General features: G+C 38.5%; 2 long non-coding RNA genes across 2 annotated transcripts; both read right to left on the reverse strand.

Moving 5' to 3' along the window:
• Positions 1–13063: 13063 nt before the first annotated feature.
• LOC306878412 lies at positions 13064–15714 on the reverse strand. Its single transcript, XR_013784951.1, has 3 exons — positions 15649–15714; positions 15424–15461; positions 13064–14443 (listed from the first exon to the last, which is right to left on the reverse strand). It is a non-coding gene; the product is annotated as an uncharacterized lncRNA (long non-coding RNA).
• A 987-nt stretch (positions 15715–16701) lies between these two features.
• LOC306878413 lies at positions 16702–22061 on the reverse strand. Its single transcript, XR_013784952.1, has 3 exons — positions 20027–22061; positions 18015–18579; positions 16702–17641 (listed from the first exon to the last, which is right to left on the reverse strand). It is a non-coding gene; the product is annotated as an uncharacterized lncRNA (long non-coding RNA).
• Between the last annotated feature and the right edge of the window lie 469 nt (positions 22062–22530).

The following is a 22530-nucleotide window of genomic DNA, read 5'->3' on the forward strand; positions in this document are numbered from 1 at the left end:
GGATTGACTTTCATGCAAGGGTGCCTCTCACTGGATCAGACCGTTCTCTTCACAGTGAACGGTTCAAGACAGGCCTTGTCATTTTGGGAAGATGATAACAAATATGACTTAAGATTGTGGTGTTATCAAACGTTTTGCATTTATGCAATTGGCTGGTTCTTTAAAACGAAGCGATAACTCCTTTTATGAGTTTATTTAAATATGTTTCTCTCAATTACAGTGAGTGTGATTATGACCTAAAAAAAAAGTTTCAAGGGACATGAGGGTGAGTAAATAATAACCCTAACCCATACATGATTCTTTAATGAATTTAAAGTTCAAAAGAAAAGCATAAATTTTCTTCATTGTCACTTTTGATCAATTTAATGCATCCTTGCAATAAATGCAATTGTATCAGTTTAATGCAATCAGTCAATCAACCCTACTGACCCCAAACTTTAGGAAGGTAGTGTAAAAAAAAACAACAACTTCTGATTATACCTCTGAAAATTTTCTGCAGAATTGCAGTTTTTCCAGTAGGATCTTTCATTAGCAGGACTCTGATTCAAAATGCAAAAAACTGTTTGGTTATGTGGCACGAATGATTCTGAGACTAAAGGCAAAGGCTAATCTGAATTACATGCACTCTTGTTGGCCTGTTATTTGAATTGTGGTTCAGTAATTATTATTAACTAAATTTAAATATTGATCACTGTGACTCAGTGAGTGAACAGAAAATTCTGTTAACCAAATCCCTGAACTTTCAACCTTTAGTAACATTACTTAAGAGGCAGTTATTATGCCAGCTAATGCAATTCTGGTCTGCATTTACTTAAAACTAGATATCAACTACATGTTGCTATAAATGTGTTTATATTAATACAACATGAAGTTGAAGCCAAAATGTATGTAAAATCATGTTTAATGTAATTTTTTATTTTTTTAATGTGTAAATTTAATGTAAATTGGTGTGATTTTCATCCCTCTCCATTTGTAAAGTATTTGAATATCTGGTGCCAGTGAACTTTCTACTGCTATGAAGAAACCAAAATAAGAGTGGCTTTGAAAATGTGTGGTTAATTAGATCATAATGGCCTCATCAATTAGGAGCAAATCATGGCCTGGGCTGGACATTTTAATGAAAAGTTGAAATGGGTCGCCCCTCAGGGCAACGAGTGTCCAAATCTGCTCTCCCCATCATCATTTATCACTGTAGTACACCGCAGACATTTTTACTCAGTACAACAACTAATTCTGCCAGGCTGAAATGGAGAAATTTAGTCTATACTCCTGTAAGCAGTGACCCTTGTGTTTTTAACACACCAAGACACCTTGACGGTTTCCAGAAGCTTCTCTCCCTTGTGCAACCTTGGAAAAATGCTTGTCAATCCTTGATAAAGTGCTTAAATAAAATCATTATTTGACTTTATTGATGTTTTTTTTGTCCCCATGCAAGGCTCAATAGGTTATTGTGGATTCTGCCAAATGGGTCTGGGAGAAATCATTAGAGTGGGCTGATGTGATTTACGTCCTTGGTAGCGAGGGGCACCCAAATGATCTGCCTCTCAATCGGCATCATCAATCATGCGGAACCAGCGGGCACCTCAGGCAGCCGGAGCTGGCGTTGCGGTTTGATGACAAATATGAATGTTTAGGTTTGTGGGGCAAGACTGGCAGCATATTTGGCATCGCCTGTGTTTGTGTGCATGTATTGTCTTTGGCGGAGCTCCATCTTGGCTTGTTGTTATTGTGTGTGAACTGACTTCCTTAAAACACATCATAGCGCCAGTACCAATGTGTCATCGCATCAGTGCGTCACTGCATCAGCAATTAATTCCAGTTCATGCGGTAAACAGGATCTCTGAGTTCTACTTTTGCTGAGTTTTTACATCCTGCAACTTCGTCAGCATAGTGACCTCAGACTAGTAAACTGATGGAAGCCAATAGAAAAAAACAACAAAAGTGCATCATTGAATTGGTGCCAGCAAACAGCAACATAATCTCTGGAGTCCATCACAGCTTTATAAAGACAAGCAAGCAACACTTGCCTGTCTTTATACAGTAATGCTGTATTTGTTAACATTACTTAATGAAGTAGATAACATGAAATAATGAATGCTTTTATTGCATTTGTCTGTATTGTTTAGCGTTAATTTCAGTATTTACCTCACTATAAATTTTTTTTTAAATTATTTTAAATAAGTATCTTGTACAAGAAAATACTGTTTCAGTCTTTCTACTTCAAAATTCCATGGTTATTTCAATGTGTTACTTGCAATTTATTTGTAATTATCTGTATAATTTCCATTATTCAGAGTAAATCCTATACACCAAATTTTTGATTTGTTCAGTTTATTTATCATGAGAGAAAAACACGAAATGTCAGTGAAAAATAGCATTATTATAAATTAGCATTAAAACCTAGATAAATTAATGCTGTATAAATGTGTTCATTGGTAGAACTGAATTGAACCTTTTACTGTAAAAAATAATTAATAAAAAAATTAATTAAATGAAAATAAAAAATAGGGCACGATGTACTGTATTAATATGGAGGAATTTTTCTGGTGTTTTGAATTTTGGACTTTCTGTTGTGTTAGCAAGGGTTTAGGGTTAGCAGAAAAATAACTGGATAGTGGCAATGTTTTTTTTGTAATAGTGTAGTGTATAGTCTTGCAGTAAGACTTTGATAGGTAAAAGCTATTTTTTTCTTTAAAGAGACGCTCTAAAATAAAATGCCGTTCATCGCACAGGTTGGATGTAAATAAATCAAACGATTCATTAGTAAACAAACATCATGACCTCACTGGCATATTTAATTTGAGAGCTGATATGGAGGTGAATATTATCATTGGATAATCACTTAAATTCATATATTCGTCTCAGAAACTTATTATATGGCTGCAGAAGACTTGGAATAGCACACAAGTTGTATGGACTACTTTTATAACGCCTTTTTGTAGCTTGACAACTTGTGTTCCCCATGAACTGTTGTTGTATGACAAAAAATCTTACTAAGTGGTGTCCAAATGTTCTCCAGGCCTTGTCAGGATGGTTATTTGGAGCTGTCTGTGGTGCTGATGTCAGTGGGATCCATTGATGGTGCTGACTGGACAGCTCTGGAAAGCCAAAAACTTCTACATCCACAAATAAATCTTGGGGCCAAATACCTTGTTGTTGGCAAAATGACTGAGCTGGATATCTCAGCTAGAATACAGACCTAACAAATTCATTATTAAACTGCATACTTTGGATTACAGGAAACTTATAATGTAGATTAAAATCATGAAGCGCATTCATCTTATTGGTACAATCACCAGTGTTAAGAGGACCCGAGAGAACCAGCTATATAATATAAAGCAGTTTGCATCACGTGACACGTGCATGATGTCTATAATTTAATAATATTGAAGCAGTACCATCTCAGATAAATCTTTGTAATAATGTCACACGCAATTGTGAAAACCTTGTTCATCTCTCTTTTACAGGCAGCGTGACAATGACTCATGAATAACGTGACCCTAATAACGTGCGTAAAAACGTAGCGTGTAATCTCTCGAGCGTTCTAATTAATAAAAGCCCTAAAACCTGATAAACTGCAGCTTAATGATTACACAAATAATTACGGAGGGCGGATAAAAAAACAACACTGTGCTGTATGGACCTGATAACCCTTTAAACAAGCCGTCTTTATCCTCGCCGACATGCTCTCTATATTAACCGCGTGAAATATCACATGAAAAGAAAGGAAAGGAGGGGAGTGGTGGAATTAGCTGGGTTGTATAAGCAATTATAGGTGCATGGTATGTAGCTAAGCACACTAATAGGTATGTAGAGGAGGCATTATTCAATTAAAGTGGCGGGATACAGTGCGAAGGAACAGAGATGCAGTGACAGCGCCGGTGTCTTCTCCTTATGAAACAACCTATTTAAGCTAAATCAACTCCCACTTAAGAACAGCCGTAATAAGCACGGAGGAGACGCGCGGTGGCCCGCGGGGCCCCATCCGTCATGCTGTAATACCCAATCAAAATGAGTGATGACACCTTGCTCTGTGCCTGCCGCATCCCCTTCTGTAGCATTACCCTGCTCTTTCTCTGTATCAAGTTCCTGCTTGAACACCGTCCTTTTTGAACGTGCTCTAGGAAGTCAGTGTCGCGTCCCAAGTGGAAATGCGTTTTGCTCACATGAGTCAGCAACTGTGCTCTATAAATGCCGAAAGTCATCTCTTTTTAGAAATGCTGTGTATCACTGGATATATAAAGCGGGCATATTTATGTGACTGTATTGTGACCCGTCTAATGTCTAAAGGGAGTATAGATGGCCGTCTGCCAAGAACCTGTGACACAAAGCACGTTCTGCTAGGCTTTATTTTGGTTTTGATGGAGAAGGTATAGGCTAATATTAATTAACTTATATTTTGGACACAGCATGACACAGTATTTTGTCTTTTTTGCTGTGCCAATGAATATAGTTCTGAATAAAGCCAAGGCTGAATCAACTGTTGATGTTTCGTTCTTAGAGAATCAATGTTTTTGAACAAATAGTTTGAGTGAATGATTCAATGGCTCACTGAAAAAGACTTGTTTGCTTCCTAAATAAATCCTTATTTCTGAAAGAATCATTTGAATGAATGATTCGGTGAACCACTTGTTCACTTATAAATGGCTTGTTTTTGAACAAATCGGTTGAGTGAATGATTCAATGACTTACTCACAAAGTGAGACTCTTGTTTCATTTTGAAGGCAGCTGACTTGTTGCCTTGCTGCTCTATCAGGCAATGACTTTTCAGTCAGTGTTTGGTACATCCCGAAACTTGTTTTGGACCAATTCCTGAGGCAGCATAATAGTTTAATGATCTACATCAAAACATAGAAAGCTTTGGTGATAACTGAAAGAATACATAATTACTACAGAACTAATCTCTCGCTTCAATCAAAAATAAAAAAAAGTTGGTCAAAGACCACAACCACCAACCACAACTTTATCTTTAATTTTTTTTAGCTCAACTGTTACAGCATGGAATGCACAGTATTGTGGGATATCTAGGTAGTGAAGGATACATCTATGCTGCATAAAATTCATCAGAGGAATCTTAGTAGACAGCATGCGACTCATTTGAAATCATTGGATTTTGAATGTGCATTGTTACCATCCTACACTGTAAAAAATAAATCTGTAAAATAACACAAAAAGTACTGGCAGCTTATTACACGACATTATACATTACTTTTACGGACATTTCTGTTAACTCTAAAACACAATGCAATGAAGTATAAAATTCAAAATACTGGTAAAACGCCTGTAAAAATATAAATACGGAAAAATTCCTTCAAATTATATAGTATATTGTCACCTAGTTTTTACAGATTTGTTTTAGAGTGTACCTCCGTATGCTGCCTGCAGAGGCAGAATTTTATGGTTCCGGATGTAACCACTGTTTTTAAACGAACCATTTGAGTGAACGATTCAGTGAATCACTCATAAAGAATTGTTTACTTCCTGAATGAATCAGTGTTTAAACTAATCATTTGAGTGGCTGATTCAATGACTCACTCATAAACACAGTCATTTGTTGCCACCTAGGGGTATAACAATGTAATCTGTCACTGAAAAATCCCCTCCACTAATACACAAACTGACAGCCTTTTGTAATAAGTCAAATACATTTTAATAACTAAAAAAAGAAAAACATAACCAAAACAAAATATTTCTGATTAAATCAGACATCGCAAAGCAGCAGATGTGAAATGAAGCTCATCTGGGGTGTTTGAAGAAGATTCAAAAAACTGTTTTACTTCTCTCATTTTCTTGTTTGTTTTTGCCTTTTCCCCCACCCCCTGCCTCCCACTCTCTCTCTTTTTCTCCCTCTTTTCTTTCGTTTTTTCTCCTCATCAGTGCGTTGTGCTCAGTAATGACTCCCACTGTGGCAGCGGTGCCCCTTTAAGGCTGGGCCCCCCTCCCCATGCATTATTCATCAAAATCAAATGAGGGAACAACAGGAGCAAGAGACATGGTGCATGCCACTTCCTTCTCAACTCCCCAAGGTGCCCCCAGCCTGCTGGCCCATCTCTCCCCCTCTCTCCACCCTGGCCTGGGGGTTTTGGGGACCAACTTGGCACCCCTTTCATGGTTAACTCCATGGACAAGACTTTTCTCTAGCTCCCCTGCCCTTTTCCTCCTTCTAATCTGTTGCTCAAAGGTGCACTTTTCCTCATTAAAAAGTTTTACAGATAAAGAAACGAAGAGCGCATATGAGCGGAAGACTTATATCAGTAAGCATTTTTATTTTACATTGAGTGGGGTGTATAATGGGGGCATACATTTTGAATCACATGACCAGATGAATACTATTCAATGCATTTGCTTGTGGAATGAATGAATCATGACTGCTATATCAATTAACACTGAGCTCACACACTTACCTCTAACTTTCGTAGATTCATAGATTTGCCTACCTGCTGATTTACGTATGATGTGCTTTGGGTTTAAACCATGTGACAACCAAGTGCATATGTGAAACTGCACATGGAGATTTGAGGTAAGGCCAAGTTATGGACTTTTGTTTGTGTTCTAGTCCTTCTGCCTTAGTCTTCCTTCGACCTAGTTTTCTTTAGTTGCCCTGATTAGTTAATTAGCTCCACACCTGTTTCTGTTTCGCCATGATTGTGTTTAGTATTTAAAGCCTGTGTTCTCCATTGTTCCTTTGTCAGCTATCGTTTTGGATTTATGTTTGGTTGTTCAGTCGAATATTAAAATAACTATTTGATTGTACTCTGTCGTGTGCTTTGTTTTGCACACCGGACACATAACAAAGTGTAAGTGGCAACTCGATAATGTGAGCACATATTTACATCTTTATCCATATTTGCTCATGCGGTTGCCCTAAGGATTGCATTGAAAGTGTGCAGAAAGTGCTATTAGTGACGTCACACACCTTTCACACACACAAAACTGTTCATCGTACTTAAAAGAGCCGCTAATATTTGCATGAGCACGGGAGGGGGTTGATAGACTATCCTGGTGCTGTTGCACAATCCCGGTACATTGATTACTTCAGAGAGAGAGAGAAAAAGGGAGGGAGGGATGATTTGATGAGTGTAGTTCTTGTATCCCCTGCTGTTAAAGGCTGGTATGAGAGCTGAACATTACCACCTGGGGCAACCCGAGTCTTCCTCCTAATATAATCAATTCAGTCTGCTGCTCTAATCTAAACTTACCTACACCTTTAACAACTTTAACTGTGTTCAGAGTCTTTTCAAGACAATGCTCTTTACACTTAGATATCTAACTTCTTGTTTGTACTGACATCTTGTTTGTGTATATACAGTCTTAGATTCTTACTTTTTCTGAAGAAATGGTGAGTGCTACTACAGGCGGCACAGTGCTAGGATGTTCTGGATGGTTGTGAGGGTGTTGTTAGGCCATGGTTGCTAGGTGTTCTGAGTGTTTCCTGTTTTTTTTAAATACATTTCATTTTAATTTTGATTTCAATTGCATTTATTTTCAATATTTTAATTAATATTTTATTTCAATTCATTTTCTTTAAAATTATATTAATGCTAGTAAACTATCTTTGTTTAGTTTTAGTTTTTTATTTTTTATTTTTTTCGTTTCAGTTTTTTTTTTTGAAATATTTAAATGTTTAAAAGCATTACGTTTCTCAACACAGTCTAGTGTCATTGTTATTTTATCTAGTTTTATGATGTATTTATCAACTAAAATAATAATAGTAATTTCAGGCCATTTTTATTGAATTTTAGTTAGTTTTGAAGTAATGAAAATGTAGTTTACTTAATATTATTATTTATTTTTTACTTTTTATTTCAGTTAACAACAATTTTTTTAATTTTGTTTTATTCTAATTTTCATACATGGTAATAAAGTACTAGTTTGTAGGCCATTGTTAGGTGGTTGTTTTTAATTAGCAATATAATTTTTGTTTTTATTTTATTTATTTTTATGTTTTTTTTGTGTGTTTTTATTTATTTTTTATTAACGAAAGTGGATTTATATCTTTTTTTGTTTTGTTTTTTATAATAATAAAAAGGTCATACTAGTTTTTTCAGTTGATGAAAATAATTTAGATTAATTAAAAATAGTTATAAAAACACTAGTTGTTAGGCCATTGTTAGGTGATTGTTAAGGTGTTCTGTGTTTTTTTTCCGCTTCACATTGCTATGGTCTTCCAGGTGATTATTAGGCTGCTGAATATTAGGACTTGAATTAAAAAAAAAATTCAGATGTCTGAGTCTGATTATGAACAGTAGTACAGATGCTTGTCCACTAATTTGTTTTCCAACTATTTTCCAGGTGTTGAATTCAAGACAAGCCAAACTAGAAGTGTCACAGGCTCCTCACCTGAGTTAAATGATCTGGGTCACGCGGCGGGTTACACATCCTCGCAGATACAGCACTGTATATGCGGCCCCATCAGCAGGGTGCGGGCTATAAATGGAGCAGAATTGGGTTAAGATGATGACACTAGCTTAGACTGACTGATCCCAGCAGGCACCGGACGTCAATATGACGTCAGATTGACGTTGGACCCCAACGTCGGAGAGACGTTGTATTTTGGTTGAAAGTGAAAATCGGGTTGACGTCAGAACCCAACGTCAGATTTACGTCAGAACCCAACGTCAGATTGACGTCGGAACCCAACGTCGGAGAGACGTTGTATTTTGGTTGAAAGTGAAAATCGGGTTGACGTCAGAACCCAACGTCAGATTGACGTCAGAACCCAACGTCGGAGAGACGTTGTATTTTGGTTGAAAGTGAAAATCGGGTTGACGTCAGAACCCAACGTCAAATTGACGTCAGAACCCAACGTCAGATTGACGTCGGAACCCAACGTCAGATTGATGTCAATCTCCAACGTTGGACAGACGTTGTATTTTGGTTGAAAATGAAAATCGGGTTGACGTCAGAACCCAACGTCAGATTGACGTCAATCTCCGACGTTGGACAGACGTTGCATTTTGGTTGAAAATGAAAATCGGGTTGACGTCAGAACCCAACGTCAGATTGACGTCAATCTCCGACGTTGGACAGACGTTGCATTTTGGTTGAAAATGAAAATCGGGTTGACGTCAGAACCCAACGTCAGATTGACGTCAATCTCCAACGTTGGACAGACGTTGCATTTTGGTTGAAAATGAAAATCGGGTTGACGTCAGAACCCAACGTCAGGCTGATGTCAGAACCCAACGTCAGATTGACGTCAATCTCCGACGTTGGACAGACGTTGTATTTTGGTTGAAAATGAAAATCGGGTTGACGTCAGAATCCAACGTCAGACTGATGTCAAAACCCAACGTCAAATTGACGTCAATCTCCGACGTTGGACAGACGTTGTATTTTGGTTGAAAATGAAAATCGGGTTGACGTCAGAACCCAACGTCAGATTGATGTCAGAACCCAACGTTGGACAGACGTTGTATTTTGGTTGAAAATGAAAATCAGGTTGACGTCAGAACCCAACGTCAGAATGATGTCAGAACCCAACGTCAGATTGACGTCAATCTCCAACGTTGGACAGACGTTGTATTTTGGTTGAAAATGAAAATCGGGTTGACGTCAGAATCCAACGTCAGATTGACGTCAATCTCCAACGTTGGGCAGACGTTGCATTTTGGTTGAAAATGAAAATCGGGTTGACGTCAGAACCCAACGTCAGGCTGATGTCAGAACCCAACGTCAGATTGACGTCAATCTCCGACGTTGGACAGACGTTGTATTTTGGTTGAAAATGAAAATTGGGTTGACGTCAGAATCCAACGTCAGACTGATGTCAAAACCCAACGTCAAATTGACGTCAATCTCCGACGTTGGACAGACGTTGTATTTTGGTTGAAAATGAAAATCGGGTTGACGTCAGAACCCAACGTCAGATTGATGTCAGAACCCAACGTTGGACAGACGTTGTATTTTGGTTGAAAATGAAAATCAGGTTGACGTCAGAACCCAACGTCAGATTGACGTCAGAACCCAACGTTGGACAGACGTTGTATTTTGGTTGAAAATGAAAATCAGGTTGACGTCAGAACCCAACGTCAAATTGATGTCAGAACCCAACGTCAGAACCCAACGTTGGACAGATGTTGTATTTTGGGTGAAAATGAAAAATGCAACATCTATCCAACATTAGAGGTTGAGGTCAATCTTACATTAAGTTCTGATGTCAACCTGATTTTTGTCAGCCTCCAACAGTGGACAAACACTGCATTACATCCCTATCGAAACTGGCCATTACCACATTTGTTATCAACCTGTGAATACAAAAGGAAGAGGAGTTAAATGTCCAAATAATTAATTATACATAACACATTATGAACCGCTTGTTATAGTTTGTGTTAGGTTTGTCATATCTAATGTAGATGTCACATTGGTTGTACTGTGGTGCTAGATGGAAGATCATGGGCCCACCCAAATTGCTATGCTTTTATCTTCTGAAGACAAAACTGATATTGCGAAACCTAAAACCTTCCTGGTGTTAATGCTAAAAGGCAGTGAGGAAAAATCTCTAATCATTCACTTGGGTCTGTTGTATGTACACAAAAGTGAGAGAACAAACAACTGACTGAGCAAATTATGACTCTTATATGGTACCAAAAGCAATGTTTTGGGATATTTCACAGTATGAGTTCAGTAATATCAGCAGTCTGTCATTATTTTGTAAGTTGGCAATATTAGCACACATTTGCAAACAAGGCTTGACATTAACATAGAATCATCCCGTATTTAAGGCATATGAATGGTATTCCACATTACATCGATATGAGCGTGGTTTGTCCCATTTTTTTATTTACTTCAGTTTTATGTTTTTTGTTTGGCAACCGTTACTGCCAGTCATTTGACCGTTTCTTTATTTTTTTAACAGTGTAAAACTTACTTTATGGATTTTTTACTGACCAATTAAATAAAGTGATATCACTAAACCGTGTACAGAGGAACACTGTCCTTTCACAGATTTTCCTAGATTATTATGATCAAACGCATTCAATAAAGTGCTAAAAGTAAAATACTAGCCTAAACGTTCTACAGAGAAACACTTCTTATTTTACAGCTTATTAAAAAACAAAAAATTATAGTGTTAAAGGATGCTGACAATTGTAAATTAATAAAAGTTTTATTTTGAAAGACAAAATACAAAGTCTCTACATATACTGTACAAAACTGAAAATGCAATCATTCAGTTTTTGAAGTAAAACAGTGCAAATTTGAAAGGAAATACATTTCAAATACATTTCAACATTTAAAATACTGCACCAATTAACAGAACAGTTTGATGAGAAGTTAATGAGTTGAATTAAATATTCTCAGCACAAGAAATACAAAACATCTACAAGTTTCAAACGACTATTAATTCTAAAGGCTGGATTACACTACATGACTTTTCAAATCTGAACAGATTTTTAAAACACTAGGCATCATGCATACAGTCAGGTCCATAAATATTGGGACATCGACACAATTCTAACATTTTTGGCTCTATACACCACCACAATGGATTTCAAATTAAACGAACAAGATGTGCTTTAACTGCACACTGTCAGCTTTAATTTGAGGGTATTTACATCCAAATCAGGTGAACGGTGTAGGAATTACAACAGTTTGCATATGTGCCTCCCACTTGTTAAGGGACCAAAAGTAATGGGACAATTGGCTTCTCAGCTGTTCCATGGCCAGGTGTGTGTTACTCCCTCACTATCCCAATTACAAGGAGCAGATAAAATGTCCAGAGTTAATTTCAAGTGTGCTATTTGCATTTGGAATCTGTTGCTGTCAACTGTCAAGATGAGATCCAAAGAGCTGTCACTATCAGTGAAGCAAGCCATCATTAGGCTGAAAAAACAAAACAAACCCATCAGAGAGATGGCAAAAACATTAGGCGTGGCCAAAACAACTGTTTGGAACATTCTTAAAAAGAAGGAACGCACCGGTGAGTTCAGCAACACCAAAAGACCCGGAAGACCACGGAAAACAACTGTGGTGGATGACCAAAGAATTCTTTCCCTGGTGAAGAAAACACCCTTCACAACAGTTGGCCAGATCAAGAACACTCTCCAGGAGGTAGGTGTATGTGTGTCAAAGTCAACAATCAAGAGAAGACTTCACCAGAGTGAATACAGAGGGTTCACCACAAGATGTAAACCATTGGTGAGCCTCAAAAACAGGAAGGCCAGATTAGAGTTTGCCAAACGGCATCGAAAAAAGCCTTCACAGTTCTGGAACAACATCCTATGGACAGATGAGACCAAGATCAACTTGTACCAGAGTGATGGGAAGAGAAGAGTATGGAGAAGGAAAGGAACTGCTCATGATCCGAAGCATACCACCTCATCAGTGAAGCATGGTGGTGGTAGTGTCATGGCGTTGGCATGTATGGCTGCCAGTGGAACTGGTTCTCTTGTATTTATTGATGATGTGACTGCTGACAAAAGCAGCAGGATGAATTCTGAAGTGTTTCGGGCAATATTATCTGCTCATATTCAGCCAAATGCTTCAGAACTCACTGGACGGCGCTTCACAGTGCAGATGGACAATGACCCAAAGCATACTGCAAAAGCAACCAAAGAGTTTTTGAAGGGAAAGAAGTGGACTGTTATGCAATGGCCAAGTCAATCACCTGACCTGAATCCGATTGAGCATCCATTTCACTTGCTGAAGACCAAACTGAAGGGAAAATGCCCCAAGAACAAGCAGGAACTGAAGACGGTTGCAGTAGAGGCCTGGCAGAGCATCACCAGGGATGAAACCCAGCGTCTGGTGATGTCTATGCATTCCAGACTTCAGGCTGTAATTGACTGCAAAGGATTTGCAACCAAGTATTAAAAAGTGAAAGTTTGATTTGATTATTATTCTGTCCCATTACTTTTGGTCCCTTAACAAGTGGGAGGCACATATACAAACTGTTGTAATTCCTACACCGTTCACCTGATTTGGATGTAAATACCCTCAAATTAAAGCTGACAGTCTGCAGTTAAAGCACATCTTGTTCGTTTCATTTGAAATCCATTGTGGTGGTGTATAGAGCCAAAAATGTTAGAATTGTGTTGATGTCCCAATATTTATGGTCCTGGCTATATACTGACTTTGTAAATCGTGACAAAGGAAAACTGGGCATCATACACAACATGACCGAGGATCATACACTACCAGACTTTAAAGTTGTTCCGAGCACAACAAACTCACTCAGAAACATGAGCCTTGGAGACGCGTGACAAATGGAAACAATATACGTTCTAAAATCGGCTGAAAATATCAAACATTTTTGATATCCTCCAACTGGATAGAATCTGAGTCTGAAGCTAAAAAACCGGAGTCTGTGACTATCAAATCTACAGACTGGCTCTGACTTTCGGCAACTAGTGTCAACTTCTCCAGACTGTAAATTGGCGGAAAATCAGGACAAAAAACGTGTAGTGTATTCCAGGCCTAATTATATATGATGCCCAGCTTTCCTTTGTCATTATTTACAAAATCGGTAAGTGTATGATGCCTGGTGATTTAAAAATCTGTTCAGATTTTTAAAAGTCGTGTAGTGTATTCCAGGCTTAAAGGGATACTCCACCCCAAAATGAAAATTGTCATTAATCACTTACCCCCATGTTGTTCCAAGCCTGTAAAAGCTTCATTCATCTTCGGAACACAATTTAAGATATTTTGGATGAAACCCGGGAGGCTTGTGTCTGTCCCATTGACTGCCAAGTAAATTACACTGTCAAGGTCCAGAAAAGTATGAAACACATTGTCAGAATATGTTATGTAATGTTATGAAGCGATGAGAATACTTTTTATATAGAAATACAACAAAAATAATGACTTTATTCAACAATTAGGCACCGTAACGTCTCCTCTGCATCAGCACAGCGCCATTTTGGAGATTATGCCCTGGACGCAAAACACATACACTCTTCTGTATCAGCCTTGACACAGGGATGCGCTGTTTCATCCAAAATATCTTAAATTGTATTCAGAAGACGAACAAAGCTTTTATGGGTTTGGAACGACATGGTGGTAATTGATTAATGACAAAATTTTCATTTTGGGGTGGAGTATCTCTTTAAAACTGTTTCATTATTCAGATGTAAATTTGTGTAAACAAATTTCCTGAAGAGGAATTCTTGAGAAGCAATTGAAAAAATTAGGGTTAGTATCATAATTTTTTTATTTTAAAAAGATTGTGCAGGGAACTGTACTTTAGCTTGTATTATCCCAATCAGGTTTATAGTGTTTTTATCAATATTCTATTGACCCTTTTGGGCTCCAATATAGCTCTGATAATATATGTGGAAAAAAATTACATTGTATTTTAATCCTGAATACTAGCTACACAAGTGTAATAAAAAGTAAAATCAAAACATACAAATAAAGGTCCATGATTCTGCACCAGAAGTGACAGACACAGTAGATAAAGAGCAGTCCTCCAAATCTGAAGTAATCAGCTGGATCCTTGCTGCATCTGGGGGTTAAATAAATGCAAAAAAAAAAGACAACAGATTTATTGAAAAGTCCTTAAAAAGGAGGATTCCATTTGTGTACCTTTTCTTTAAACAACATTTGACATTATGAGATATTCTGACTAATTTAATTATTTAGCTGTGACCTAATGGTTAGAGAGGCAGACTTGTAGTCTGAAGGTCATGGGTTCGAGTCTCAGTCCTGGCAGGAAACCCACTAGTGTAAACAGGGCTTGAGGTACCCTTGAGCAAGTTACAAGTTAAACCTACTTGTAATTATAAACACATTTACATTTAGCAGACGCTTTTATCCAAAGCGGCTTACATTGCATTCAAGTTACAGTTTCTACATTTTTATCAGCTCTTGCTTTCCCTGGGAATCGAACCCATGATCTTGGCGTTGCTAGCGCCATGCTCTACTATTTGAGCTACAGGAAATACAAATAAAGAAATGAGTATTCACAACAAATAACTTTTCCCAGATGTAAAAAATGGCAATTAGTACACTAAAAAAAAGAAATATAATATTTTTATCAATTGCTAAAATGCTAATACCTGTATATTTATAACTAATAAAATTATTAATCTGTTTACACTGCTTTTCTATCACACGTCGGTGATGTCTAACAAATGTACTTGAGGAGATCATTAAATTACTCAAGTATCTTCATACTTCATCCACCTTATTCCTAAACGCAGAAGTAAGCCTATGGGCGAGACTTCAAGTTCATTAGCCTTAAATAACAATAACAACATGCAGTAAATAGTAAAACTGTTTGTATTACAAACCAGTGTGTTCATAATTAAGATAATACACTAAAATAATATGGTATGACAAACCAATTTGCAATATCAAGCAGCAAAACGAGCAGTTCTGTATAGCTAAAAAAGTAAAAATATCTGGAAGCAAGACCCATAAAATCTATAAATGGGCCATTTTTATGTGAAGAATAAGGTGAATATGATGTCATCATTTACTCACTTATGTCTTTTCCAACCTGCATAACTGACTTTTTTTTTCTGTGGAACACAAAAGAAGATTAAAAAAGACATGAGGGTTAGAAAATGATGAGGGAGTTTTGATTTTGAGTGAGCTAAACTCAAGAATTAAGTTTGAATCAGAGTGGTGCCTTGGTGCAGAGTTTGCCTGCTTTGCCCATGTTCACATATAACGGCACATGATCATTAAAGTATTATGAATACTCACTTTTACAGAAGATCATATGGCAGAAGATTTTCAATCCCAAAACCTCTGGACCATGAGAGGGGAAACACACACACACACACACACACACACACACACGAATATTTAACAGGTTTAATAAAACAATAGTAATTGTTGACTTACTGACAGAGACAGACAGGCTTACAAAAAGTTTGGCTAACGTTACTCACCAGCTTTATACAAACACTTAGCAGTAAGTTGGATCCGAAAGCATGGTTTACATAGTATTCTTAAGGTGGTTTCATGATCTCTCTGTTGAACACATGTCAGTTGTTCATGTTCCAGAGTGAGACATTTTATTTGACAATAAAATAACAATATTGTTATTTTTACTATTTCATTCTGTTATTAAAAATAAGATCAGCAAAAGGCGGCCTTCAGTACTTAACTCATATTAAGGTCCAGCTCCCGCTATTTATTCTGTCATTCATGTGTATGTATCTATTACATAAACCTCCAGAACTTGTAGTACTAACGCTACGCGGATATATTTACATTTCGCAATATAAAAACAACAACAACGAGTCACTTTTAATCATTCCCAAGACATTGTCACACAGCCTTATCTGGACAGTATTAAAACATAATAACAAAACACAGAAACAGATTATGTCATTGCGATTATCATATCACTTTAACAGTAACAAAAAAACAATTATAAGAGGTACTTACCTTCTGTGTTTCCATTATGTGTCCATAGCCATTGTGTCTGTGTTCTCAATCGACACCGCATAACTCAAAATCGGTCAAAATAATAACTCATCTGTCAGATATGAGACAATCATGTGAAAGCCATTCCTAGAGCACTGAACGGAGCAGGACTGCAGATAAACAGAGCTGCAGTAACGACTGAGGTGAACTTTCAAATCTGAGCGGGAGGAGGCGTGCCCTGCTGTCATTGGTCAGATTCCTGGATGACATTCAGATTAACCAATCACGAACAAAGCAACATAGAGAGACGTCAAACAACTTTGTAACTGTAGAAAAAAATGTTTTAAACAAAAGATAGCAAATATGTATTGATTTTTTTTTTTTAGGCTGTTACATGTAAGTAATTGGTAAAATTGTGTTTTCACTTATGCTCACAACCAGGGGCAGGCACATCTGTGCCATTCACTATTCACCTATAATTTCCATATGAATTTATAGTTAAAATAGGGTTAGGTTTAGGAGTACAGAGAAGGTGTGTACACGTCTGGCTATACTTGTAAATTACAGTTTCATTCACATGACCAATGATGACCCTTTTGAACTTTAACAAATCCCTTGCCTCAACTGTATAACCACTCTTATGCCTAAATGCAGCTGTGCCTACAACTGTGGCATTTTCTATATCTGACCCTTTGCTGTAAGTGTTACACCACCTGTTGGTTTAGGTTTATTCCTTTGTCCACAGTAACACTTACTAAAAACACTGTCATAATTGCAACATTTGTCTACAGATTACACTGTTGACTGCAGTGGCAATGCTGTTACAGCATTCGTGGTATGGGAAAATGTAAACGAAATGTTGATGTGCGACTAATTCAACAATAATTGAGGCCTATGATAATGAATGTACTCTTATTCATTTCATCACTGTATTGCTTGCAACAGCAAATGACTCCGTGGTTATGCAGTCACCTCACAGCAAGGTGTTTCCATAACGCAGACATGCACATTTGACAAATTGAGGATTCTACATTTTCCATATTTAAATGTATGTTTTCTACAAATTGCATGGAATGTATGCATTCCAGTCCTCTCAGACCCTTTTCTCTATGCTCTTGTTTTTTTCTCATTTCAAATTTCTCAGTAGATATAGGGTTTCTCTCACACAAATAACAAATGTATACTCTGATCAGATAACATACCAATATTTTTCGATGGCTGTATGACGTGATTGTGAAGTCAACATCTAATGATGTTAGAGTTTGACACTGAGTGAGCATTACCAATATGATGTCTAGGAGACGTTGGGTTTTGGTTGCCATACCTGACGACTGTATATGAGTATTTGACATCAATATGAACCTGGCTTAAGATGTTGGCTTGACGTTGGATTTTGGTTATTTTTTGCCACAACCTAATACTAACTATAGATCAACGTCAAATTATGTTATAATTTGACGTTGTGTGGACGTTACCATTATGACGTCTAGGCGACGTTGGGTTTTGGTTGCCATACCTGACGACTGTATATCAGTATTTGACGTCAATATGACGTTGGCTTAAGAAGTTGGCTCGACGTTGGATTTTGGTTAGTTAATGCCACAACCTAAAAACAACGTCAAATGATGTTAGAATCTGACGTTGTGTGGACGTTACCATTATGACGTCTAGGTGACGTTGGGTTTTGGTTGCCATACCTGATGACTGTATATCAGTATTTGACGTCCGTATGACGTTGGCTTGAGACGTTGGCTCGACGTTGGATTTTGGTTAGTTAATGCCACAACCTAAAAACAACTGAAGATCAACATCAAATGATGTTAGAATCTGACGTTGTGTGGACGTTACCATTATGACGTCTAGGCGACGTTGAGTTTTGGATGCCATACCTGACGACTGTATATCAGTATTTGACGTCAATATGACGTTGGCTTAAGACGTTGGCTCGACGTTGGATTTTGGTTAGTTAATGCCACAACCTAAAAACAACTGAAGATCAACGTCAAATGATTTTATAATCTGACGTTGTCTGGACGTTACCATTATGACGTCTAGGCGACGTTGAGTTTTGGATGCCATACCCAACGAATGTATATCAGTATTTGACGTCAATATGACGTTGGCTTTAGACGTTGGCTCGACGTTGGATTTTGGTTAGTTAATGCCACAACCTAAAAACAACGTCAAATGATGTTAGAATCTGACGTTGTGTGGACGTTACCATTATGACGTCTAGCCGACGTTGGGTTTTGGTTGCCATACCTGACCACTGTATATCAGTATTTGACGTCAATATGACGTTGGCTTTAGACGTTGGCTCGACGTTGGATTTTGGTTAGTTAATGCCACAACCTAAAAACAACGTCAAATGATGTTAGAATCTGACGTTGTGTGGACGTTACCATTATGACGTCTAGCCGACGTTGGGTTTTGGTTGCCATACCTGACGACTGTATATCAGTATTTGACGTCAATATGACGTTGGCTTAAGACGTTGGCTCGACGTTGGATTTTGGTTAGTTAATGCCACAACCTAAAAACAACGTCAAATGATGTTAGAATCTGACGTTGTGTGGACGTTACCATTATGACGTCTAGCCGACGTTGGGTTTTGGTTGCCATACCTGACGACTGTATATCAGTATTTGACGTCAATATGACGTTGGCTCAAGACGTTGGCTCGACGTTGGATTTTGGTTAGTTAATGCCACGACCTAAAAACAACGTCAAATGATGTTAGAATCTGACGTTGTGTGGACGTTACATTATGACGTCTAGCCGACGTTGGGTTTTGGTTGCCATACCTGACCACTGTATATCAGTATTTGACGTCAATATGACGTTGGCTTAAGACGTTGGCTCGACGTTGGATTTTGGTTAGTTAATGCCACAACCTAAAAACAACGTCAAATGATGTTAGAATCTGACGTTGTGTGGACGTTACCATTGTGACGTCTAGGCGACGTTGGGTTTTGGTTGCCATAACCGACGACTGTATATCAGTATTTGACGTCAATATGACGTTGGCTTTAGACGTTGGCTCGACGTTGGATTTTGGTTAGTTAATGCCACAACCTAAAAACAACGTCAAATGATGTTAGAATCTGACGTTGTGTGGACGTTACCATTATGACGTCTAGCCGACGTTGGGTTTTGGTTGCCATACCTGACCACTGTATATCAGTATTTGACGTCAATATGACGTTGGCTTTAGACGTTGGCTCGACGTTGGATTTTGGTTAGTTAATGCCACAACCTAAAAACAACGTCAAATGATGTTAGAATCTGACGTTGTGTGGACGTTACCATTATGACGTCTAGGCGACGTTGGGTTTTGGTTGCCATACCTGACCACTGTATATCAGTATTTGACGTCAATATGACGTTGGCTTTAGACGTTGGCTCGACGTTGGATTTTGGTTAGTTAATGCCACAACCTAAAAACAACGTCAAATGATGTTAGAATCTGACGTTGTGTGGACGTTACCATTGTGACGTCTAGGCGACGTTGGGTTTTGGTTGCCATAACCGACGACTGTATATCAGTATTTGACGTCAATATGACGTTGGCTTTAGACGTTGGTTCGACGTTGGATTTTGGTTAGTTAATGCCACAACCTAAAAACAACGTCAAATGATGTTAGAATCTGACGTTGTGTGGACGTTACCATTATGACGTCTAGCCGACGTTGGGTTTTGGTTGCCATACCTGACCACTGTACATCAGTATTTGACGTCAATATGACGTTGGCTTTAGACGTTGGCTCGACGTTGGATTTTGGTTAGTTAATGCCACAACCTAAAAACAACGTCAAATGATGTTAGAATCTGACGTTGTGTAGACGTTACCATTATGACGTCTAGCCGACGTTGGGTTTTGGTTGCCATACCTGACCACTGTATATCAGTATTTGACGTCAATATGACGTTGGCTTTAGACGTTGGGTCGACGTTGGATTTTGGTTAGTTAATGCCACAACCTAAAAACAACGTCAAATGATGTTAGAATCTGACGTTGTGTGGACGTTACCATTATGACGTCTAGGCGACGTTGGGTTTTGGTTGCCATACCTGACCACTGTATATCAGTATTTGACGTCAATATGACGTTGGCTTTAGACGTTGGCTCGACGTTGGATTTTGGTTAGTTAATGCCACAACCTAAAAACAACGTCAAATGATGTTAGAATCTGACGTTGTGTGGACGTTACCATTGTGACGTCTAGGCGACGTTGGGTTTTGGTTGCCATAACCGACGACTGTATATCAGTATTTGACGTCAATATGACGTTGGCTTTAGACGTTGGCTCGACGTTGGATTTTGGTTAGTTAATGCCACAACCTAAAAACAACGTCAAATGATGTTAGAATCTGACGTTGTGTGGACGTTACCATTATGACGTCTAGGCGACGTTGGGTTTTGGTTGCCATACCTGACCACTGTATATCAGTATTTGACGTCAATATGACGTTGGCTTTAGACGTTGGCTCGACGTTGGATTTTGGTTAGTTAATGCCACAACCTAAAAACAACGTCAAATGATGTTAGAATCTGACGTTGTGTGGACGTTACCATTGTGACGTCTAGGCGACGTTGGGTTTTGGTTGCCATAACCGACGACTGTATATCAGTATTTGACGTCAATATGACGTTGGCTTTAGACGTTGGCTCGACGTTGGATTTTGGTTAGTTAATGCCACAACCTAAAAACAACGTCAAATGATGTTAGAATCTGACGTTGTGTGGACGTTACCATTATGACGTCTAGCCGACGTTGGGTTTTGGTTGCCATACCTGACCACTGTACATCAGTATTTGACGTCAATATGACGTTGGCTTTAGACGTTGGCTCGACGTTGGATTTTGGTTAGTTAATGCCACAACCTAAAAACAACGTCAAATGATGTTAGAATCTGACGTTGTGTAGACGTTACCATTATGACGTCTAGCCGACGTTGGGTTTTGGTTGCCATACCTGACCACTGTATATCAGTATTTGACGTCAATATGACGTTGGCTTTAGACGTTGGCTCGACGTTGGATTTTGGTTAGTTAATGCCACAACCTAAAAACAACGTCAAATGATGTTAGAATCTGACGTTGTGTGGACGTTACCATTATGACGTCTAGGCGACGTTGGGTTTTGGTTGCCATACCTGACCACTGTATATCAGTATTTGACGTCAATATGACGTTGGCTTTAGACGTTGGCTCGACGTTGGATTTTGGTTAGTTAATGCCACAACCTAAAAACAACGTCAAATGATGTTAGAATCTGACGTTGTGTGGACGTTACCATTGTGACGTCTAGGCGACGTTGGGTTTTGGTTGTCATAACCGACGACTGTATATCAGTATTTGACGTCAATATGACGTTGGCTTTAGACGTTGGCTCGACGTTGGATTTTGGTTAGTTAATGCCACAACCTAAAAACAACGTCAAATGATGTTAGAATCTGACGTTGTGTGGACGTTACCATTATGACGTCTAGCCGACGTTGGGTTTTGGTTGCCATACCTGACCACTGTATATCAGTATTTGACGTCAATATGACGTTGGCTTTAGACGTTGGCTCGACGTTGGATTTTGGTTAGTTAATGCCACAACCTAAAAACAACGTCAAATGATGTTAGAATCTGACGTTGTGTGGACGTTACCATTATGACGTCTAGGCGACGTTGGGTTTTGGTTGCCATACCCGACGACTGTATATCAGTATTTGACGTCAATATGACGTTGGCTTTAGACGTTGGCTCGACGTTGGATTTTGGTTACTTCCCAACACAACCTGAAAACAACTAAATATCAACGTCAATTGACGTCGGTCTTGGACGTCAAATCAACGTTGTCATTAGACGTTGGCTTGACATAGAATTTTGGTCACCTGACGTCGCGACCTAAATCCAACCTAATATTAACGTCATATGACGTTGTGTGCCTGCTGGGATGTGATGGGTCTGTCAGCAGGCTAATCTGACTCTAATGGGTCTGACCTGTACAGGACCCAGCTGGCCCCCAGGACCCCCCTGATTGGCTCTATTTATTATGGGATAGAGGACCCGGGGATGGCTTGCATAGTCATTCCACTTTCAAGTCCAATTCCTGGAGTCCTGATGAGCTCTGCCCCTCTCCGACCCCTCATTTCCCCTTCCCTCTTCTCGATTCCACACCTTTCTCATCATCTTTTGTTTCTTTCTAATGGTTCAATTAA

The sequence above is a fragment of the Barbus barbus genome (assembly GCF_936440315.1).
Source record: "Barbus barbus genome assembly, chromosome: 12".
Classification (NCBI taxonomy): domain Eukaryota; kingdom Metazoa; phylum Chordata; class Actinopteri; order Cypriniformes; family Cyprinidae; genus Barbus; species Barbus barbus.